This window comes from Balaenoptera borealis, assembly GCF_965194805.1.
Source record: "Balaenoptera borealis genome assembly, chromosome: 12".
In the NCBI taxonomy this organism is placed as follows: Eukaryota; Metazoa; Chordata; class Mammalia; order Artiodactyla; family Balaenopteridae; genus Balaenoptera; species Balaenoptera borealis.
The window spans coordinates 23344431-23369080 of NC_138869.1; the positions used below are offsets into that span (position 1 = coordinate 23344431).

A 24650-nucleotide genomic window follows, 5' to 3' on the forward strand; every position below is an offset into this window, starting at 1 on the left:
GGAAGGGCCTGCATCTTCTGAAGAGAGAGGAACCTCTTGTGCGCCTTGTCACTGGAGGTGCAGAGGTCTCTCCAAGAAATTTTTAGCACCCAATTAAATACTAACCAAGAAGAGAGGACTTGTTCCTTCCGTCCCTGATACTCTGTTTTGATGTCTGAGTCTGGTGATTTTAAAGGAAAAAGAAAAAAATAAAATCCTGTTGGGTAAAATTATTTGTAATTTGCTCGGTTTATCATGACATTATTTAAAAGTGAATCACTCTTTTCCTCTTAATTGTGCCAGTGTACAGGGTTATATAAAGTAAGCGCATAAAAAGAGAAGCCCCTTGAATTCAGCGATAGCTTCATCCAGCTACAGCCTTGCCGTATCTGTTTCCTTAAAATGTCATTTTAAAGGTATTGTGGTTTTAGAGCAGCAGCTGTGACTGAAAAGTATGTAAACTAAGCTGTTCTTGCTCATATCATTTTTATATTCTTATGTCAGACCAGAAGGCTGCTTTAAATTTATTTTTCATTGTGTATTAGTTCTAGAGCCCGTTTTTTTTTCCTTCCTTGGGAACATATGTTCTTTGGGACTTGTGATACTCGAGCGCTTAGGAAAATAACAATTGTTGGTGGGCGGGGGAGAAAAGAGGTCTCAAAATAGCTTTTTTATTTGCGTATTGTATTTGGGAGAAGGTGAATCTAAAAAATGAACTTTCACAAGGTAGAATTGGGGGGCCTAGCATCTGTGTTTTAGGAAGTGGAAGAATTCAGGCATACTGTAGTGTACTAAGTCACGTGAAAGGCAGTAACTTTTAGAAGCCCAGATTGCTTTCCCAAAAAGAAAATATTTTTTGTTGCCATTAAATATAGTTTATATTGCTACTTCAGAACTTTTTTTTTCCAGTGAGCCCATTTACTTAAATTCTTAGTTAATATTTCTATATAGTAACATCTTTGTCTCCGGAGCTCGCCTTTGCAAATTCTCATTTAATATGTGGTTGTGGGTCAGTATTTATTCATACCACGTGGTACCTCTCACCTGATCAAGTGACAGCATGGTGTCACGTCAGCCAGCAGAATGTTGGAGTGACTTTTGAGTAATGGTGGCAAAGAAGGTACAGAGGGTTGAAGGAAACGACAATAATGAGAATTTTTTTTTCCTTTCCTATGTATTTCAACATGTGTAATGCCTTGACTCTGCTGTGGGAATTTGGAACATTGGATAGAGAAATATTCCTTTTCCTAAAGAGTTATAAAAGCAGAGTAGAAAGTCTGAGCTATTAGAACTTTCCATGGTAAATATAATTTGATTACATGTGTTCGTAATTTCCCTCAGAGCTCAGGATTTCACTTTGAGAGCTGTTCCACAAGGATAGATTTCTTTCCAGGTTTTGAAAACAAATTTAGCCCTAAGGATTTGCCCTGAGATTCCACTGATTTGCCTCCTGACTACAGGCCCACATCTAAGTGCCCCAAGTGGGGAAAGTAACTTGGGGAGGAAGGTGGGTTCCTCATGGGTCTTTTGTTCGGCTTGTCCCAGGCCTCCTGTCTCTCCCTGGGCTCCAGGTAGTGGCTTCCTCCATCCATAAGCTAGCTTGTCCTCGTGGTCCTTACATCATAGCCTTGGAAAAGGGCTTCTCAAAGCATCGGGGCTGTTGGTCAATGTGGCTAAAAGGTATAGCAGAGACATTGCCCATACAGGAAGGACACCAGGCATAGCACTGGGGCAGGGCGCTAGGACATCCTTTTCTGTGCTTCTGATCCTAGGAAGTTCAGGGTAGTGGCCCAGGGTGTACTTGGGTAACCTGGGGGCAAAGGCTGTTTCCCAGCCTGTATACAAGTATTTCAGTATTTTAACAACTTCTTCAGGTGACCACTGTGTACCAGTTGAACATCATCCCTGAGTACCACTCTTTTTCCCAACAAGGAGACTTGAGGTGTGGAGAAGGGAAGAGGATTACCAAATTCTAGCGGAGTCGCTGGTGGATCCAGGAGTAGAAACACATTTCTCTTGCCTTCTAGTGAAAAGTTCTTTCCACTTCACTCTGGCCCCTCTTATCTAGGGTGTGGAAAAATCTCTTTTTCTACTAACTTCAAACCAGAGTTGATGAAAAGGCATTTTCTTAGGAATAAGACTGAGAGGAAAAAACAAGATGCCTGGAGCACTGAAGTGAATGACTTTCTAGAAGAAAGTTAGCTTGTTTAGATTCTAGTTCATATGCAACAGGCTGGCGCAATCCATGGGGCATTTGTGGTCCCTGTGTCCCTTGTCCTTCTTGCTGTTCACAGGACCCTGCTCCAAAATCTCCTTTTAACGTGATTGCTGTTTCCAACAGCCATCTTCTCGAGCCGTCGCTTTTCCACATTTTTTGGGAGTCAGAGGCTCTTGTCTCTGCTTTCTTCCACATCACCTGTGTGGTCTCAGTCACACAATGAATCTGCTCTCCAGGAGGGAGTGCCTTGACTAGATCCCCTCACAGGTACCTTTCAGCTCTAAAATGTGTTTGTTCTTCTCTCTCATCTGAGAGTTTTCCCATATAAGCCTTATTCCCTCCACTTAAAAGTCTGGACCACACAGTGGGTATAGACCAAATCTGAATTTTGGTCATGAAGACACAAGACATCTCATTTGACCCCCGGTCTGTTTTCTGGGGGGGACATGCTGGTCTTTTGTCATTGGTAAAACTTGGTCAAGGAATTTCTGGTGAAATAAATCTATCACTTCGTATTCTAAATGGGGTTTGTGCTGTACTGTTATTATTATTATTGTTATTATTATTTCTGTCACTGATAAAACTCCATGGAATGACTGGGTGGGGGTCCTATGGCCTTTTCCCCACCCCACTGAAGAAACTCATGAAAGATTGTGCATTGTAGAAAGTGCCTTAGCAATTAAATAAAAGAAAGCCTGGTTCATATAAAGAGACATGTTTCTATATGGAAAATATGAGCCTTTTTTTTTTTTTTTTTTTTTTTTTTACATGGACCAGGTGTGGATTAGTTCACTGAACCTTTCACCCAGCCGTATTCCCGCTTGTAATTCTTCTGAGGCATAGTTCAGCCAAGTCAAAGAAACATGTTATTAAAGGTGAGCTGAAAGGCATTTAAAAAATAAACAAACTGTTTAAGACCCTAAATCAGTAACAGAATCTATATGCACGGACTTGAAAAGTACGAGAAAATGTGTTTCAGTACCTTTGGGTTTCAGGCCAGCTTCTTCTCTTACCTTCTTTGAACATGGCCCCAAAGTCCTTCTTGGTCATTGGCGGGACGAGCGGTTGCCTCTCACTTGGACTGTAGCTGTCTTATAGGTGGTGATTTACCCTCCACTGAGACCGGTGAGACCCCCAGTCTTAAACCTACGATTCTCCAGCTAATATTGAGGGAGAAAAATAAATACTTTGATTTTATTTTAGCACTGTGTTGTTAAGTTTAAAATCTGCTGTACGTTCTTTCCTTTTTTCTAGCCTGTAGCATGGCACAGAACCAGATATTATTAACAACTCGTAGAGATGATGGAAATCAAGCGTGGGAAGTTTCAGATTTACTTCAGTTACATTATCCCTGGTTAAAATAACAGTGGCTATCTTTTCCTTAGCACTCACTATGTGCCAGGCACTTTTCCTTCTCTTTCTTTCTTTTTTTAAAAAATATTTATTTATTTATTTAATTATTTTTTGGCTGCATCGGGTCTTAGTTGCGGCACGTGTGATCTTCGTTGCGGCATGCGAGATCTTTCATTGCGGCACACGGGCTTAGTTGCCACGCAGCGTATGGGATCTTAGTTCCCTGACCAGGGATCAAACCAGCGTCCCCTGCATTGCAAGGCGGATTCTTAACCACTGGACCATCAAGGGAAGTCCCCAGGCACTTTTATAAGCACTTTTTTATGTTAATGCTCTTATTCCTCGAAAGTACATTATGTCCTATCATTCAGCCCATTTTGTGGATGAGCACACTGAGGGGCAGTGAAGTGAAGTAACTTGCCTGAGTCCACAAGGCCAGTAAGCAGCAGAGCTGAGTTTTGAACTCTTGGACTTGAATCTGTGCTTGTAAGGTCTGAACTATTCTAGACTAAACTCTACTGTGTGGTGCTATTTTATAGAATACTGAGTTTTAACTGAAGCAGCCCCAGGCAGCATTAAGAAATAAAGATATTCATCCTGTACATCCTGGGCCTTGCCACCTTCACCCCGACCCCCCAAAACTGCCATCAGGGTTTTTCCCTAATTAGAAAAAATTTCTTTCTGTTTTCTTTTGGTTGTTTTTATAGTCTCTTCTCAGCTAAGGACTGGGTATCATTTGTGTCCTGTTGTGCCGCTTCTCCCTTGATTATCTTCAACTCCCCTTGTGATTGTGGGATTGTGGAAAGGCATTCTCCCATGTTTAAAGTAATTCCAAAAATCTGCAACAAAGGAGGAGAGGCATTCCGGGGGTATTCTAGGAGTCTTCCTGGCCCACTTTTTACAAGGTGAGCAGTTCCTTCCCCAGTTCCCCAGGGTGGATGCAGAGCTCCTCTCAGAAACTCAGAGTGAGCTGAGAAGAATCACCCCATCCCCACCTGTGCTGCTTTACCTGACCGAAGAGGGAGCGGGTTGAGGCACCAGCTTCATCTGGTGCACTTCTGAGTAGCTTTGCTTCGTTGAAGGCCGCATGCTGAGTTTGTCAGAGTCACCTGCCGCTTTTCAGCCATTCTTGTTCCAGGAACGTTAACTTGCTGGATTGGGGAAGCAGCGTCCCACGCAGACAGCCACGTCAGGCTGCTCCCAAATGTCCCTCCTCGTTTGTCAAGTTCTGGGGGCGTTCGGCAGAGCTTTATTGTCGTCAGGAATCAAGGTTCCCTAGGATCAGTATTAATATAGCATCCTGTACATATCAGAAACCTTTCCAGCTAAGGAGCCGAGAGGGTGAGCCCCACAGGGTTCTAAATTATCCTGGCATTTCTTAGTGTATTTCTAGTGGGAGCCAGAGAGATGGTGAGCTTTGGAAGGTAGGAATGTTCTATGTCGTGAACATTGCGGTGGCGGTTACAAGACTGTATACTTTTGGCCAAGCTCATCAAATTGTACACGTAAAATTGATGAATTTTGTTGTATGTAAATTAAGCCTAATACTGATTTTAAAATACCTTAAAAAAAAAAAAAAAAGATGGGTCAAAGTTGAGTGTAGAAGGGAGCTGGGATCTGCAAATGTCAGAGAATTCAGGAAGAGAGGCCTGGGAAAGGAAATGGGATGAAAAGGAGCCAGGAAAAGTTGCCTCATCATTTGGCATTTCTCTGGTGGCCAAAAGGTAAGCTTCTACTTTCGGGTCACTCGCGAGCACTGGGGGCACGTAGCTGCCAAGTTTTGCAGTTTAAGGACTAATAAAGTCGGGATGTGGGTAATACTGGGAGAGGGCTATTTTCAGGGAAAGACTGCTGGGAGGTCTTCCCACCTATAGTGACTGTGTGAGTGGGTTCATTCTTGAGTGTCTCTCCCTGGGTGAACATGTCCACAGTAAAGTGCAACTCTGGAGCCACTTTAAGGGTCTTTTCTACGTGCACCCGGAACGTTAGCCGTCGTATATATAACAGAGGAATTGAGGAGCTGGGGTGAGATACAGGATTCTTTTTATTCAACTTACATGCCGACTCGTGGTGTTCATTCCATATATATTTATTGAACAATGACCATGTGTAGCTACTGTTCCGTATTAAGAGACAGCATGCAAGACAGATGAAGTCCTTGCCTTCATGGAGTTTATATTCTGTTAATTTGTCCCAAACTGAAATGCACAGAGTCAAGATTAATCTGCCTGGTTTTATCTGTTGCCTAAAGTTTCCCAGAAAAACCAAACAGAATGTTTCGCCAAAGATTGAAGCCGCCAGGAGCCAGATGTGGCCACGGGAAGAATGTCTTCAAGAGCTTGTCATCTGGCTCCAGCTGTGCTAACCTAGGTCTGCTAGGCAGGCACGAGTTGTGTCTGCCAACTGGTGGCCAGACGCGACTGCAGGTTTAAACAATTAGCAGATTCCTTCACCCGGTGGCCGGATTCGCTGTGTGTGTCCTAAGATTACCACGGCTGTCCAGACCAGGAGCCTCTGTGGTCCCGGGCAGAAACACCCACAGGGGAAGCAAAAATCAGCCCCTTGAGAAAATAGCCAAGGCCTTCTTATCCTGGAACGTGGAGAGGGATTCAGGGGGAAACCATTGTCAGCGAGAAAGCAGAAATAAACCAGACGTGGCCCCTGCCATGCAAGTCTTGATTCCAACCAAGAGCTCCTGCCTGACCCAGAACGCCTGCCTGTAGCCTGCCCCTGCAGAAAAGCAGAGAGGAGAGTTGGCCTGTGAGGCCTTCTCTTTCCCAGTTACTGTGGTTTTTAATTGTTGCCTCTTTGTGAGAACCATTTATGATGACCTAGATTGATTTTACCCGCAAGAGATTTCCATTAAAAGTCTTAATTCCTACCTTTGAAAGCAATTGAATACCTACAGATGTGCCATGACTTTTCAAATATCTACGTACATAAATATGTACATGAATACGATGCTTCAGCCCACCTGGTGTGGAAGATTTTTTAAAATGTGGTGTTGCTGGTTTCCTGGAGTAGGCAGTTTCTGTTGTCATATGGGATACAATGATTTTGATCACCCATTGTTCAGCCAGTTCCTGATACCACAGTAGTTGCTCAGTAAATGTAGAATGAGCCGAATAAGAAAAAATTCCAGCGGGCATGCTGACATTCTAGGACAGTGATTCAAAGTGAGTGTGGTTATTTCAAATAATAAACGAGGGAAACAACCTACAATTTAGAGCAAAAAGACAAAAAAAGTAAAGGTGTAATTGGAACACTTTTAGCGTTCTTTTTTCAGACGTCGACATCTAGTGTCCGATTATCACAGAAGACACAAGAGAGTGGAGATGAAGATTTCGAAGGGGGATTCTTCTGAGCCTAAACTGATAGATCCTTTTGGGGACATCTTCATTACAGTGAAGTTCCAAGTGGTTTTTCAAAGAAGCCCCGCTCTGAATAAGTAACAAAGACAACAAAATGGTTCAAGTGAAGAAAAATTTTAAGACACTAGTGTATGTGTAAAAATCAACTTTTGCATTCTGAGTGCATTGTGTAAATTTGCTGTGCACGAAACAGAAGTGAAGCCATTTGGTTTTGTGGCATTGGTGTGGGCTGGCTAAGGGGGTGGGGGAGAAAGTTGAGGCATTGATAAAGTATGAGGCGAGCCAGCCAGATGGTTGCATTACACGTCTTTTGTGTTCTTGTTTGCTTCTTAAAGCAGTTGCAGAATTTGGCCCTTGGCGATATTTCTTCGTGCTTGTATGTTCTGCTACGAATTTACTTTTGTCAGAGTCCTTTGAAAGAAAAGCCATGCTCTTAAAAAAAAATTTTTTTTTTCTTTTTTTACTTACATTATAAACTTGTGAAGTCAACAGTGTGTTCATAAAAATATTTTTTAAATGTTAAGTATGTTAGTAAATAGCAGGAAGATCAGCTTTTCTTTTTCCTTAGCACAGTAACTTCAACCATATTTTACTTCCGTTCAGAGATTTTTGCAAAATAATGAAGGTAATAGAATTGGCGGATGGATGGATGGATGGAGACAGACAGACAGAACAGCTACATTGTTATTCCAGTAATAATGGGGCTTATCTGATGAGAGATTTTAACTTTTCCTCTTAGAGCAAGTTGTCAGGTTGGGGTTTACCTATTGTATTTTACCTGTGAGTCTGACTTGGTGATATTTAAGTTAAGTGGGAATGCTTTGGGGTTGGTTGGTGGGTTTTGCCTGTGTGTTTGCTTGGCATTTACTAGAACTGTTTTATCACACCATCATTGAAATTTATATTTATTTCCTATTAAAAGCAAATTTTATTTTGCAGTCACCGGTGGAAAGTATATTTAAGATATTCTAACTGTATATAAAGGATGATATTTTATCACTGAATGCTTTTAATAAGGAATTGCTTTGGAGCTAATTTTTTCCCATCATGATGGAATGCTTAGGATAATTTAATGTCCTTTTCACAGTCCCAGTTTATCTCTCCCTTTTTTTTTTTTTTTCCCTTCTGCTCAAACGAGAGAAGAGTCCAAATGTAGGATCCTTGGGCCATGGTTTATTCTCCTGTTGTGCACAGATTTCCAGTTTTAGTTGGAACCTGTGGTCGCTGATGAGAAAACAGGAAACTTAGAGTCCTAACCTTATTGAAATCTGCCTGGTTTAGTCACAAGTCTGAGGCAACTCCTTCCAATAATGAAGCCATTGTACGCATCATATCTGATCAGTTCTTGAAATGTTTTAGTAAGTCTATCTTACAACATTATAAGAAGATAATCAGCAGCCTTAGAAGGTCCCCATCTGGACTGTAGAGTTCTTTTACTGAAAGATGTTTTGCCTTTTTGAGATAGCTCTCGCGTTTCATCATCTGTTCCGCCGAGATGAAGTGCATATGAAAAGTCAGTGACTCTGAATCCATCTGTTGTTATTATTTTCCACTGATAATTGGCTTGAACAATGAAATGTCTGTGTCTGCACCCTTTGAAACTGTACACCCTGTTTATTTTCTGGAGGTCTCACTGCAACTCCTCCCCCCCCACCTCCCCATTTTCCCCCTTCATTCTCTCTCAAGCTTGCAGCGAGTGGCGCTTGTGTGAGGATGACATCTTTGACTCTGTGCATCAGTATGTGTCACTCAGCCTGTAAAGCTTGCATATGGATTTTTGTCACAATCCCTATGTCTGTGCTGTTTGCTCAGGGATCCAGTGCTCTGGCGGCAAGGAGCTTAGCTGGGGCCACAATGCATGGATCCCTTACCTGGATCGTCGTCTTTATTTCACTCTCCTCATTAAAATATTAATTTCGAGGACAGTATCTAATACCTATGGAATTAGATACTACCTATAATTGTGTAATATATTCAGTTGCATCCAGGTTTGCACGATACAGAGCATTAATATTGGATTCCACTAACAGCATTTCCATTAGCTTGCTCAACCAGTATGAGATATAGATGAGCTGGGAAGCATAACTACCTGCCAGAACTGCCAAAACAGTCATTAGAAGCTCCATTGGGATGGACAAAGGCCTTTTTCACAGTGATATACTGATTAAATTTTGTTCTATGGTTTATTTGCATCAAGGTTAGATCACTGTAGTCTACGCAAGAGGTTTATCTAACACCTGACTTGGAAGGTCATTTCAAGACAAAACAGCGAAGAGAATAGGCATCTTGAGTTTCTTGGGGACCCCCTCTTAAAGAACCTGTATTTTATTTCAGGGGACTTTGGGAATTTTCAGATTTTCTCTCTGTATTATACCATAATATATGTTTAAGATTGGTTTTTTAAAAACTTTTCAGTAATATTCTTTTGCTTTTGGGGCAGAATGATATAGCCAGGAAACAGTGTGGTGTTAATAAAATAAAACCCACTTTGGAAATAGAAAGCCACCTTATTTCCCTTGGCTAGCGTAATCATGGTACATCCTCTGAGGCTGTGAAGGACCTGTGACCTACCCTTTTTTAGTCCAAGTAATAATGTAGGCACATCCTATGGAATAGCAGTGCTGGATTTGCCCCCAAAGTCCTATGTGGCATTAAAAGGACATAGACGAACGTAATCTTATTTATGTTTCAAATGAAATCATTTAATACTGCAAAGGTTATTAAAAAATAATTAAGTTACTAAGACCAACATGTAACTGGACCATACAGTAAGAGGCTAGGGGTATGAGTTGACTCCATGAGCTGAGAAAATGCAGTAGTGAATTCCTAGTGCCCGCATGTTTTTCCTCTTGCTTAAATTCCTCGGTTCTAAGGACAAATTATGTTGAGGTGTGGCATATTTTCTGCCAAAATGGAGAAAATTGTTGACTGTAATTATGTTATTTAATTGAAATTATAAGTGGTTGAGGCCACTCAGTTAAAAGCATTCTTTCTAATATATGGGTAATGTTTTTAAATGAGTGGTCATGGATTGATGACATTTGAAAGGCAGGCATTTGGGATGTATTTTTGGAAGACTCAAATTGTTTTTCTTAAATCATTAGTGAACCAAAGAGTGTAAAGGGACACTTTTTGTTTGGTTTATTCTCTTTAATTAGATATGTGTGAATATTCTGTGTGAGAGCATATATATGCACGTATATGCACGTACATATATGTGCATGTATGTGTGTATATATTTTATATGTGTAAATATTTACACATAGATGCAACAGATCCTTCTGGAGGTACAGACTCACAAGGATCGGTTTCTAATGGGGCAAAGCAGAGAAACAAGAGGTGTATTTCTGACCTTAAATTGTGGCCGAAAACATGTGATTGTTTAAACCTCTCATTGAATATTAGAGATCTTAAATTCAAGCTACAGTAAAACTCTGCTGATGTGTCTTACGCCAAGTTCTTTTTGGAGTGCTAGAGATACAACAATAGCCCTGTGTTCCCCACGCCCCCCTGCCCTGCCCGCCCTCCGCCATACATTCCCCCCCCCCAGGAGTGAGTTCTTAATTACTAATGAATGCAATACATTTTAATTGTTATTATAGCAACAGAACATTTAACTGTCTCCTGTTTAGTCCTTGTCCTTTGGAACAGGCAGTGTCTCCCGTCAGAGAGAAGACAGGTAGAAGGCACAGCGGGCGTCTGATTGAGCCAGTTATTCATTTGCTGAGTGTTTGTGTTTATGCAAAGGGGCCTCTTCCTGCATATTTAATCTAGAGTAAGGCAGTGGCTTTTGTTGTGTTTAGCCCACATACCTTCAGTCCTCCCTCACACTGCCGCCAGCCTGGGAGCCCTGAGAGCTCGCAGGCTTCCCAGCGCCTGTACTTTCTCCCTTACAAACTCTCAACTTTCTTCCGTTGTGTGAAAATTGCCTCTGCGGCCCCAAAGCTTCCCTTCCTCACCATGAACGGGTAAGTGTGTGCGAAGCCAAGGCTGATACTTTTGTTTCATTTTCCAAATGTTGAGAGGCTACTTTGCCCGCTCTTCTGGTCCTGGTTCCTGGGCCGTTTGTCAGTTGCTTGGCAGCGTTGAAATAGACAAGTACAGGTGCCGCTCAGGAAATGTGGCTGAATTTTCAACTGGCAGAGAGAGGCTCTTGGGAACTGCGGGGGGCGGGGGGGGGGCGAGAAACAGAGAGAGGGAGATGGGGAGAGAGAAAGAGAACAGCTTTATTATTCTTTGTCCTAACAAATCCTGTTTTGTAACTGTCCTGCAGATAATGCTGCCATTGTTTGCTAAAAGCCTTCAAACAGTGTGCGAGACCGAACTGTAAGAAAGCAGTGAAACTCTGCTGCTGTATTGTCTATCCCCAGGCCAGGGTCCTCCCCGAAAGTCTGTGCCGGAATAGGAAGGGTTTTCTTCAGTGGAAATCGAATCGTCTCTTCATTGATATTAATAGCACACTGGAGATGTTGGCCGTGCTGTGCAGAGCGGCGGTTGGGAGGGAAGGAAATCTGATCTTGCTGGGGGGAAGATGACAGCCTCTTGGCCCCATGGTGGAGGAGACATCCATCCAGACTCAGCCTGCATAATGGCATCCTGGCTTAACTGTTTGCTCTAGGAATTTTAATCTTGCGCTGTTGGTTTTACTATCTGGGGTCTTGATATTTTTTGTTCCTGTACTGTCTTTAGAAAGTACGATGTTCAGGGTCTTAATCCAGTCTTTTTTAAAAGTGAAATTAAAAAAAAAAAAAGAGAGAGACCTAGAGAAATTGACACGCTGTGCACTTTGATCATTCTGGGGTATGATGGTAGAAGTCGTGGGAGAAATTCAAAACTAAATTGCCACAATTAAGAAGGATGAGCCGTCCAAGGGAAGGTATGTCCTATGTAAAGATATCTCAGAGGCTAGGAATTGTGTCCAGGGTCTGAAAGGAGTTTTCATTGCCAGTTAACTGTTGCCTCTGTTTGAGTGACTCTTTTCAACAGAAGAGTGTGCTGTTCCCCCGCAGGTCGGAAACCGTGAGAATGTGAATCCAATTTCATCAACCTTATTAAAATATGTAGGGACTTGGGTCTTCTTAGGTACAAATCAGTCTAGAGACTTAGAAGCATTTGTTAGCAGTGAGGCCGCTGAAGGTTTTTAATAATAAAATTACAAATACCCTGTCTAATTGTAAGTATATGACTTTTATGCTCGGTTTTTAAGGGGAAGAATACTTTTTTTTTTTTTTTTCATGAGGAAAAGTAACTCCGCCAGAGCACCTTCTGTGATTAGCGCTATTGTATTCTTAAATTTTGATTGATAGAGATAATAGTTTTCACTTAAAAATACAGACAGGTACTTTAACTTTCCATGACAATAGCTATTTGCATTTCTTTTATCTTTTTGTTTAACATTTGTGGGGGCTGGGATGGATTTGATTATTAACTCTTGTTGCACACACTCCGCGTAAATCTAAAACAAAGGCTTTGTTAGAGCTTCAAAGAGAAAACAGCAAATATTGTTTTTAGGCTTCAACATTTAAAGCCTGCTAAGGGATACCTATAAAATATTTTCACAGGACCATGACCAGGGTTTTGCTTTCCTTTAAGGTAAGAGAGAGTGGTTTTCTCCAAATGAGATGGGCCAACATGGAGTTGCGGGGGGCCTGAAGTAATTCCACAGGCAAGCCTCGGCCAGGTTTTGCCTGTACCATGGGGCTTACTTCATGTAGAGCAGTTCAGATTCTTCTTACTAGAATGGACCCCAAGTTAGGTCCTCTGATTTAGTTGAGGGTCCCAGAGGGTGGGGAGAAAGGAAGTAAAATATTCCTCGCAGCAATAGGAGGGGGACGTAGGTGCAAGTGATGGGTCCCCTGTGGTAGATTTTTCTTTGCTAAAGAGAAGTAAAAGAGATGTGGCCCTTTGTAAACCAGCAAACCTGGGTGATGGCCAGGGTCGCCTCTGGTCCCAGAGACCTGCTCGACACAATAGTTTTCCTTTTCTTTCTTTTCTTTCTAATTTACTTCCTTTTCCTTACCCCCCCCCCACCCCTGCCCCTGCCCGTGTACTCTCCCTGTTTCTTTCCTTCTTTTCTCACTTCCTTCCCTCCCTCCTTCCTCTTTCTTATTGTAAGCCTGACTCAGTATTTGAAGTTATTAGAGCAGAGGGAAAAAAAAAAGACTTTCAGGTTGATTTCTAAGTGGATTTTCTTGTCTTGAGTGCAAGAAAATGAAGTGACCCTTGTATTATCATTTCTCAGCTACTCGAGTTTGTGTTGAAGATAGTTCTGTTTTTCTAGGACATCTTTGAAAAACAAGACAGAAAAGCCCACATGAGTTAAGATTCACAGGTTAAAGAGACAGCCATCTCTTGGAAACTGGCCCTTTGAGATTTTCTGTTTTCTCAGATGAAGTATATGTCATTTGATGGGGATATTTGGGAGGATGGGAAGTTTGAACCCTGTTTCTCTGGACTTCGGGAGAAGGGTTGCTCTAGCCAGAGATGAAACTCCTAACTGCTACCTTCATCATGGCGCGGGAGCTGGCGTTCATCATCCTCGCATCCCAGGGACACTGACACACAGTAGGTTCTCAGCCAGCACTCGCTGGGCTGAAGGTTGCAGTGAAATAAGGTGGCTGTGTCCTTCACAGTCTCTTGTATACTTGTACGAAATGAAATATAACGCTGAAATCCTGATGCAAGTCATTTCCTTGAGTTGGCCATGAAAAAAGAGGGAGAAATATTTTTAATGGCAAAAAATAGAGCGTATATTGTTCATTTTTCTTCTTGTGAAATAAAATCACACCTCCATGTTTACCTGCACCTCGTTTCCAGCTAGGCCATACCAATGGGCAGGATCACACTGGTTAAATTAAGGGCAAATATACTGATAGAAAGTATGAAATTGAAGCACTGTAGTAACCTAACGGGTCTAGAGAGCGAAATTGCTAATGGGGAATAGGGGGAACTGGGGAGACAGAGGAAGAGGAAGGTACATTAGTCTCCTAACCTAGGGATCTCAGCTGAAGAGTAATGTCGTGGTCAAGGTCTTTACGGTCATCAAATAGCTTTAGGGTAAATAACATTATCACAAACAATAGTTAAGAGCTCACGCTCAGAACATTTTCTGGTGTTCACAGGCTCTTAATTGTACAGAGAATGACATAAAGGAAAATAAGTGATTTCTATTTACCGTATCCCTGGCTCACCTTTAAAAACCTAAAACCAATAGGAAACTTAAGAAGGAGAGAAAAAGAAAAAAAAAAAGCAATTCATTTGGTGCCAGCATTTTTTCTAAGAGGAGACAAGGGGGCTGCAGGGTAATATTTTTCTTTTTCTTTTTAACTTAAAAGCGTTACATAGTCGTTTAATTTTTACTTTTGTTGCTTGTGCTGCCAGTAAACATGCAGGTATGTAGTTGATATATTTGATAAGGTGAAGCGTTTTGTTTTGTTCTGTTTTTAATAGCAGTTTTGGAAATGGAAGTTTTATGCTTTGGAAAAAATAAAATGCAGATTTTTCTGCTAGTTGTTGATTTCTGATTCTTGTAGGCTAGTAATGAGGCAGACTCAGGCCCCAGAACTACTCCCTAATTTTCTTGTCTATTATATTGACACATTTCATTTAATTTAGCATGATGGCAAACAGCTGTTGAACTATTAATCTTTTCTCAGCAAAGCTGGAAAAATATCTTTTAGATTACTTTGCTAATGTATACTAAAAACTAAAATCAACAGAAATAAATTAATGAGTGGTCAAATGTACATTTGCATTAAAATTTATGGAACTTCAAAATGGAAGAAAATAGGGTTTGTATCCCACTGCCAATTTTTTATGTCTAAGTAAAAATTAAATGTAGCCAAATTTGTATTGCTTTAGTGATTATAAGTTGGAGGGTCAATTGTATAATATTGTTATTATTAATTTTTTTCCTCCAGGGAAAAATTACGCTCATAAAATCTGTGAGGGGGAACCAGCTTATACTTTTGCTCTGTGTTCACTTACCTACTGTTCTAGGTAGCTATAGGTGAGTAGAGAAACAGACGCAGTACTTACCTGGAAATGTTCTGCAGGTTTGAATACAACACTAGAGATAACTTTATTCAAAGTAGGCATTTTCAGCAGTTTTTTTTGTTTTGTTTTTTTTTACAGACATTAAATTTTAATAAGGTGCAATTGTTTGCCAGGCCTATATGATCTTTGCAATGCAATCTTATCTGCATTGCAAAGTCTGATACTATAGACCTGACTGCCAAAAATGCAAAAATAGATGCAACTCAATAGATAAAAATGAAAATTAGTTTAGAGTGCACACGTTGGAAAACATCTCAAGTGAAAAGGAGGGAGAAAGGGCGTTCTTGCCCTGAATTGAGTAGGGTCTGCCAGAGTTCACTTACTTTCCATTTAAGATTGGATGAGTGGTGGAGATGGAAATTTCTGTTGTGTGAGACGGCTGCTGTGCCTCGTGTCTCATGAGCTCTTCTTATTGGCGTGGGGCGGGGCTGCTTTGTAGATCTCAGCATTACCTCGAGGACCCGACCATCACAGCTCTGTTTTCTTATCACCGTTTGCGCTCTAACCAAGTTCTCACCGCTGGAGAAACCAATCCCTGGCGACACACCTCAGCAGTAAAGCACACGATTTTCATTTTCGATTTGAATTGTTTTGTGTCAAAACAAAAAGGTTTGGGGCAGGTTGCAAAACAGTAATTTCAAGTCCCAGAGCTAGGGTTTTCCCCCACCCAAATGGTGAACATTTATGGTGAAAACCTCCAATTTCCTCTTACAGTAAACATGAAAATTATGATTTCACTCAGAGCCTGCATTTTTTCCCAATCTTAATGGCAAGAATCTGCATACACTTGCTTGTGGAAATGTCATAAATTGGCCTCCGATCAATTCCTCAAAGATAGTACACACCAAAGTACCACTTTCAAATTTTTAGCCCTAGTGAAATAAGATTGAACTCTTCTCAATGATGTTTGCCTTTCCACATTCAGGGCCAACGGCCGAGGGATGAGCAGAGATATATTCTGTATCAAATTTGAACCACTTCATTACATATTGTTCTGAAGAGTAAGCAAAAGGATATTAACGTTTTAGTAAAAAGATGGTATGACTTCACCATCTTAAGAAAACATACGTATATATGAGCATTTGGTCAATTGATGTGGAATGAATCCTGTACCCTGTTGGTAACTTGATCTAAATTAATAAACAAATGTTTTTCTTTTCCCTTGTGCCATATGTTGATCCCAGTTACATGGGCAGAGAGAGGCAGCTTGTAATGTTTCTTAAAGGATTATACGCTGTTTTGCATAAGGGAGTATGCAGATGCAGGAGTTAGATGTGTTCCGTGCTTCCTTTGTGTTTTAGGAAGCTTGATTTCAATTGTTGATTTCATCTGACACGAGCCATTTTTATTGAACTTAGTAGGTCTGGTAGAAGTACGCTAAGTGGAAAACATTGTGTGAACAGCTTTCACCCACCGATGAACCCCACCCCCACCCCTCCGCAAGCTGAAAATTGTGGTGCTTTTATTCATTTTGAAAGGTCCAGAGTGGCATAAAGCATCTTGTCTATAAGAACTAACGCTCTTGCAAGGGGAAAAAAAATAAGCCTCTGCTTTAATGAAATTAGAGATGTCGTGGATGTTAACCAAACAAAGACACGTTCAAGTAGCAGTCTGGTTTCCAAAAACAAAGGCCTGTGACTCACATGTTATTCCACGTGAAATAAATTGATAGACAGCAAGATGAGAAAAAGTTCATAGGCAAAATGTGAAATGCTTCATCTTGACTTTTTCCGTCCAAGTTGTTGTTATCGTCTTGAAGAGCCTCAAAGGCACATGGTCCACTAAGTGGAGGTCTTGACACGGGTTTTTATTAACTCTGAGAGTCTTTTGCCATTAAATAGAATTGAGTTCTTTGGTTGGTTTTCTTGCATCTCTCCCAGGCAAATAGGTGGTTGCTACTTTGTCTTGACATTCAGATTTTGATATTCTCTTTTGTTTTCAGGGTAAGAAGTGACCTTTTGAGGTGACTATAACAGAAGATTGCTTTACAGAAGCCAAAAAAGGTAAATGCAAATATGATTAGTGGAATTACATCTAGGACTCTATCTACCAACTTCTAGGCATCTTAATTCAGTTCTTTTCGGATCTACAGAATTATCAAATATACATGTATTTATTTGTGTGTAAGTGTGTATGTAGCATATTTTCGAAGGCCTTTAAAGAAAAGATTGCTCTTAACAAATGGTTCACATAGTCACATTCCCCCCCCCCCGCCAAATATTATCAAACTTTTCCCCTGTTTGTGGAAGTCGAATTTTTTTTTTTTTTTTTTTTTGGTTGTTGACTTGGTAGGTTTAAAGTTAGAAAGGAATATTCACATCACAAAAGTGGTGATTCATAAAATTAACTTGCTGCAAACAGGAGTAACGCCTGTCCGTCTTCCGTGCTGAAGTGGTGTCATCCGGTGGATGTTCATCTGGCTGCTTTATAATCCCTTCTTTCAGACATTAATAGTCAGGCACCATAGCAACACGCCACGTTGATGTCACTGCCGTGTGGCGTGGGGCATGTCCCTGTGACGTCGGCGCTCAGCTGCCTTGTTCTCTTGACCTTGCTTGAAAATCAAATGAGTACTTGATTTTAAAATTAGAAGTTTTCATAGAGACTAGTGTAGCTTGATGAATTAAAGCTAAGTTAAATTTTCTCAAACTCACTTTTGGGAGCAGGGGCAAAAAAAAGCACTCTGGTTAAAACGGTTCTGGAGGCTACATTTTTTTTTTTTTTTTGATTCCCAAAGTATGTCTCTGGTGAGGGCAGAGGTCGCCTCCCTCAAGCTCATCTTGCAGGTCACTTTCAAGTCTGATGTTTCTCAAGGAGCAAGCGTCTTCATTTTATTTTTGAATCTTGGCCAATGGTGTTTGCATTTGATTGAGTAGATTTGTGTCTGCTTTAAAACACTTACTTGCCAGCCTGGTTACTACACAAAGCCTTTGCTCAGCTCTTACCAAATTAGAGTTTATGAATTTGTAAGATACAGACTTCTTATTCTTCAGTTGAGCAAGGTTTTCTGTGAAACTTTGCTAATGTGAAGATTCTTAGATCGGTTTTGTTTTTAATCTCACCCAGGGTTTGGGGGTTCTAGAAGGCACTATCAAGGTAGGGATTTGTTTTTCCAGTTGCATTCTGGCACATTTGATTTGGGCCCCAAAAATCCAACCAACTTTCCTCATTTCACTATCTTTGTTGTTTAAATTAAACCATGTGGGAAGCACCTAATTGACCTCCAAAGAGGATATATTACCTTTCAGATGTTCTGGCATGGAAAAGGTTGATTCCAACCAGTCTTTGGGGCTCTCAGGTCCTACCTCGCATGATTTCTGGCAAAGCACTTCCCAGTTTCCCAGTTTTAGTCTACTTCAGGGCTCTGCAGCCGCCTTCTGTAAAAGGCCATCCAGTCACTATTTCCTGTTTTGTGGGCATTTTGTCTCTGCCACGGTTAGTCAGCTGCATGTTGTGTGTTCTGGTCTCTGTGATCCCTGCAAGATCTCAATCCAAGGTGTTCCTCATTGAAAGCCATGCCAGGTGCTGAACTCATTTTGTGCTGTTAGCAAAGGTTTCTGGTGCAGCTAAAAATTGTGATGAAACAAAGCTGGAAAAGTGGTTGAAAAGATGAAATATCCCTCCAGCTCCAAAAATGGGCTTAATGAGTAGGTTTTCATTGTTTTATTTGGAATCACCTGTAAGCATAAATTATTTTTCTCCTGACTGATGTCATTATGATGACCATGCTTACACCCATGACGTGAAAATATTTGAATTTGTGCAGTATGATTTTTCCCAATTCCATGATACTGTTCAAGGTTAAAGATATCATGAGTCAAGGGCAAGTTTGGGGGAAAAAAAAGTTTCCAGGAATTTGTCATTAGTTGACTAAGAAAGGTAGTCCATGCGGAGGAAAAAACAAGCTTTTTTATAATTACTGTCAAGAACATGGTGTATTATGTAGTATCCAGCAAATCAGGAACGCTTTGTCAAATTTAAGGAGAATAGAAAAATTTTGTCCTCCTGATGCCTCCTTTCATGAAACAAAGGAAGCTGAACAACGAATTCATCTAATTTTTCTTTTTGTCTTGACTGCTAGGAATCTCAGAGTAAGAGTTTTTGCTTAAGCTTAGTAGTATTTTTTAACTTCAACTTTTTGTTGTTGATATTCTGCTTTTAAGTCAACTTCATTTTTCCTACTCCCAATTAACATTTTATTATTTAACTGTTTTTCTTCTACAATATCAATTCCATTTGTGTTTTGACGCCCTTTTCAGTTTTTTTTTTTAGAAATAAGATATATAGACAAATAAATAATAACTTACATGTACTCTTTTACCTTTTAACAAGCTCAAGGATCCTTCAAAAACTAATCTTTACATATCTTGACCTCTTATATATGAAGGAAAAAAAAGATTTGTTAAAAATATAAAATCTAAAAAAATTTATAAAATGGATAGAATGCTTAGTGTTTCCTCCCAGTGAACAAACCTTAAACAAAGATACTGTGCTGCCCAGTGATGGTCAAGAGACCAGCACCATCTTCCACAGTACTCACAGGATAGAGATTTCAGATACCAGGAGCTCCTCAGTCAGTGGCATGCCCAAATTCGCAATCCGGGACTCATTAACAGTCAGCATAAATGCAAATAAATGTGCCTACAGTGGCACTCTGGGAACAACTGGTTATGTGCATAAAAGTGGCCAGGAAAATTCAGAAAGCCAGATGAAGACATTTTTCCAAGTTAGATTCAGAGATCTGAAAGATCATACGTAACACTCATCATACTTGGTAGTGATAGAACAACTGCTTCCAGGTAGATTTGAGCACTTTACAGAATGGGTCTGGTTGCTGGCATCCCTGAGAGGTAGCCGGTAATTATTATAACCCCCACTTTACAAACTGGCAAACCGGTCACATTAGTAACTTATCCAAGGTCATGTAAAATATCAAGACTGGAGCTAGAAAGACAACGTGCTCTGGTCACAATCATATTGATGCCATTCTATCATGGCTGCCTTGGTTTGGTGGTTTAATATATAGGTTTCTGTGTCATTTTTTTCCCCTGCTTCCCCCAAACATTTGCAATTCACCCACACAGGTTTTTGCTAAAACTTCAAATCCAATTTGTGAAATTCATTGTCTTGGGTTCAGTTCTGAATGACAGTGGGAGTTAATTGATGATAATCATGAAGCTCATATAGATTACAGTTAAATGGTTATTCTTTAAATATTGGTCATCTTCAAACTTCATTTTTTGTGTTGCTTCAGTTTTATAGTCAACTTGTTAATGAGAAAGTTAAAAAACAATCTAAAAGAAAGGGTGATCGTTGCAGTTTTTCTTCCACCCCCAATGTGAGCTATTTTTTTGTTAGATTAAGGGATGATAAGGCATCTTTATAGACTTCACTCATTGTGTCTTACGTATTACAAATTATTTCTTGGTTACAAACAAAGTTAAAAATAGCTGTCCAGCCATTTTAAATGTATTCATTGGTTCTTTTGAAAGTGTATATTTACGCGATTCAAATGTTTACTTAATGACGACGATATTCTGAGTTAAATCCATTCAAAATGACCTCTTTATAGCATTAAGCATTTGAATTATTTGCCTATTCATGAAGTTGTTATAAAGACACTGGGAAAGAGTGATACCAGCTGACCACGTTGGCTGAAACGACTAGTCAGTCAGTTTAGTTAAGCATTGAATTCCGTCCTGCCTCCCCTTCACACTCATATACCCATGCCTGGGTTGTAACACTCAGAGTTAAAGACTAGGCTGATATAACATAAAGACTCCAACATACAATGGCTTAAATCAAATAGAAGTTTACTTCCCTGTCTCATCTAATAATCTGGCCAGTCTAGCTTGACTGGATGGGTTCTTTCTCTTTTGTGCTTCTCTACTTTGGGCCTTTGTCCTTATCTACATGGTTGAAATACAGTGAAGTCCAAGGCAAGCAATTTTCTTTGAAGCAAATGATTTAAAAATTGCACACATCACATCCATTGACGTTTAATTGGTAAGATTATGATCATTTCACAAGAAGCTGCAAGGACTGCTGGGAAATGTCTCTAGCTGGGTAGCCAGGAGCATGGGAGAACTGGAGAACAGATTTAAGGGGACAATTAGGACACCAGCAACTTGATTGGTTGAAATGCCTCAGTCCAGTAATTTCATTCATTCATACATACCTACAAATGTACATACTACATGCGTATATACGTTAATTCTTACTGCAGGTATTTATTGATGATTGTGTGCTAGGTGCTAGGATCATAGCACTACATAAGAAGGATACCGTCTCTGTCCTCCTAGAGTTTATGTTGTAAAGGGGAAGACAGACATTATGGATGATGGTGACAGGTATTCAGAAGGGCAAATATTGGTTGCTATGAGAAAGTGTTCTCTAACACGGAGACCAGGGTGTCAGGAATTTATGTATTTTACTATTATCGAAAAGCTAAGTTAGACTAACTTGATTTCCTTGTATCTTTCATGCCAGTGTTGTTGTGAATGTTATTAGGCATGTTAATTTTTTGTTAATAGCTTTACTGAGATATAATTCACACACATTACAGTTCACTCATTTGAAGTGTACTGTTCAGTGGTTTTTAGTATATTCACAGAGTTTGTAACCATCATCACAATCTAGTTTTAGAACATTTTCATCACCTCAGAGAGAGACCCCCACACCCACTAGCAGTTAATCCCCTCAACCCAGCCCCTGGCAACAACGAATCTACTTTCTGTCTGCAGAGTTTTACCTTTTCTGGATATTTCACATAAATGGAATCGTACAATATGTGGTCTTTTGTGACTGACTGCTTTCCTTTAGCATAATGTCTTCAAGGTTCATCCAAAGCATTTAAATCTTTAACTGTCCTACAACCTCAGTGTTGTATGAGTTCTTAATCCCAAATCCAGCAAAATGGTGGCCTGAAATATTCTCGCAAGGGATGGCATTGGGGGGGAAATTACTGTTTTCATGCTGTTTATATTTCCATAGAAATAGACTTGGCCTCCCAACAGTTAAACTTCAGAATTTAAATGTTTGCATTTTAAGTTAGCTGTTTTTAAACATTGTTAGCCATAATGCTAAACTCAGTAACTCTGTAAACAAGAGCTGTCTCTCTTGAATGTTCGTTTCAAAGAAAATAAATTTTAAATATTGATTTCCAGAGAAATATGCTCAATAGAGTTCGTTTTCAAGCAGAAGTCACTTGTTGAAATGTACATGAAGGCACGTTTTGTAGTAAAGACAACATTTGCAACAGTTATCAAGTAGCCATATTTTTGCACAGTGAACAGTAAAAATACAAATAACAAATGGTTTTAGTCATGTTTTTTACATGACGTTTTTGCTCTTTCATCTGCCAAGGGCACAGATATCCAAAGTGCCTACCTTGAGCATCTTCGGAAGAAGTTCTCAGCTTAGGTGAAAACCTAACAGCTTACCAGAGATGTAGGAAGTATTGCCTTTCTTTGGCAATTCAAAAATCTGAGAGAAAATCTGAAGCTCAAAAATGTATAAAAACAAAGCCCTGTTTAGGGTAGCACATCTGTGGTAACCTTGACTGTATGCTTTCTAATGTATCTAGTAACATCCAGGACCTTAAAGGAGGAAATGGTATATCAATGGTAGATTCCTTATTTTGAGTCTGTTTTAGAAGTTGACACCTTCTGCCCAGGGCTGAGTTTGGATTTGAGGTTGATGGTGTCTTTTTAAAAGTCTGTTGGTGAGTAGGGCTTTTTCATAAACGGAAAATGAAATTAATCATTTAAGTTTGTACTTCTCTGTCCTTGATCTGAACTATTGTACTTCCATGGCCTTTGCATGGGTTGAGAGTGAGGGGGGAGAAAAAGGAAAAACTTGAAGTATTTGTGCTCTATTCAGATGCACTCTTTCTGAAGTGTGAAGATTATGCAGACTTTCCCTTGTATGTTGTATATTAGCAGGTATATGGTATATAATTACAGGTAATTCGATGTTTTGTTAATTATCTGACGGTGGAGTGAGTTATTTAAAATTACCTTTTAATTTAAAAAAATCTTGCATCATTGGATATGGATTGTGATGATTTCGGTTCATGGATTGGCATGCATCTTCACTTCCTCACCCTTTCCTCCAGCCCGCTCTTTTCTGGAAGTCAGTTTCTCTTTTAAAGGATCGTGAGCAGTCCCTGTAGGCCAAAGGAAGTGTCCTAAAATCCATTCATTACAGATGACATTTCTTTAAAGTTTATTTAGAGCAGTGATTTTCACAGGGCACATGGGGACCCATTTGTGGGTTGGGAAATCAATTCAGTGGGCTGTGCCCAAGAATTAAAAAGAAAAATAGAATAAGTATACAATAGAGCAGAAAAAAAATAGAGTAGAATAGACCTGCACTGTCTAATATTGAAACCACTGGCCACATGTAGCTATTGAGCCCTTGAAATGTGGTTAGCCCAAACTTACATGCTGTAAGCTTAAAATCCACAAAGCCTTTCGAGGAGTTTGTATGGAAAAAAGAATGTGAAATATTTGAATCACTCTTCTTTATTGATTACACATTAAAATGAGCATAGTTTAGATACATTGGATTAAGTAAAATATTAAAATTAATTTCAAGGTTTCTTTTGACTTTCTCCAGTGTGGTTACAATTACTTATGTGGCAGGCATTGTATTTCTCTTGGGCAGTTTTGCTGTAGCTGATGGGGAATAGAGCAGTGAATGACACAGCGACAAGGCCTCTGCTCATGGCTCTAGGGGGTGTGGACAGGTAGGGGAACATAATAAATAAATATGAGGTGACAGGTGTGGTGGAGAAATTATAGGCGGATAAGGGAGGTCCAATTGCCAGAGGGAAGGGGGTTGCAACTGTAGCTAGTCAGGGTAAGTCTAACTGAAGCACAGGCATTTGAGCAAAGAATATGGCATGTTCTCAAAAGAGTACGTTGGCCACTGTGGCCAAACCAAAGTCATCCAAGGAGGAGAGTAGTGGGGGACAAGGACAAGGAGTAACAGGGCCAGACCTAGTAGGGCATTAAGGCTCACTGGACTCTTAATCTCTTAGTGAAGTAGGGAGCCGTGGATAGGCTTTGAGATGGGACAAGATGTGAGTCACGCTTTAAATGGATCACTCTGGAAACAGGTTTTTTTTGGGTTTTTTAAAATAAATTTATTTTATTTATTTATTTTTATTTTTGGTTGTGTTGGGTCTTTGTTGCTGTGCACGGGCTTTCTCTAGTTGTGGCGAGCGGGGGCTACTCTTCTTTGCGGTGCGCGGGCTTCTCATTGCAGTAGCTTCTCGTTGCGGAGCACAGGCTCTAGGTGCGCGGGCTTCAGTAGTTGCAGCATGCGGGCTTCAGTAGTTGTAGCACGCGGGCTCCAGGGCACACGGGCCTCAGTAGTTGTGGTGTGCAGGCTCAGTAGTTGTGGCTTGTGAGCTCTAGAGCGCAGGCTCCGTAGTTGTGGCTCACGGGCTTAGTTGCTCCGCGGCACGTGGAATCTTCCCGGACCAGGGCTCGAACCCGTGTCTCCTGCGTTGGCAGGTGGATTCTTAACCACTGCACCACCAGGGAATCCCTGGAAGCTGTTTTGAAAGTAGACGGTGGGTGGGTGAGGTGATAGGCAAGAAGACGTGTTAGGAGTCCACTGTGATAATTCCCAGTGAGACAGGGTGACGGCCAGGATCAGCGTGGCAG

The 24650-nt window shown here is 40.5% G+C and overlaps 1 protein-coding gene across 13 annotated transcripts in view; it reads left to right on the top strand.

Moving 5' to 3' along the window:
* FOXP1 (forkhead box P1) overlaps positions 1-24650 on the top strand; it is a 599574-nt gene that overhangs the window by 258389 nt on the left and 316535 nt on the right. For 9 of the 13 annotated variants that reach the window (XM_082346185.1, XM_082346181.1, XM_082346180.1 and 6 more), the window contains one exon: positions 16919-16979. The exons of 3 other annotated variants lie outside the window; for them this stretch is intronic. The gene's annotated coding sequence lies outside the window, so the exon portion shown is untranslated. Of the gene's footprint in view, positions 1-10770; positions 10890-16918; positions 16980-24650 lie in introns of those variants that run through there. One more of the 13 variants, XM_082346193.1, reaches the window with a different exon arrangement.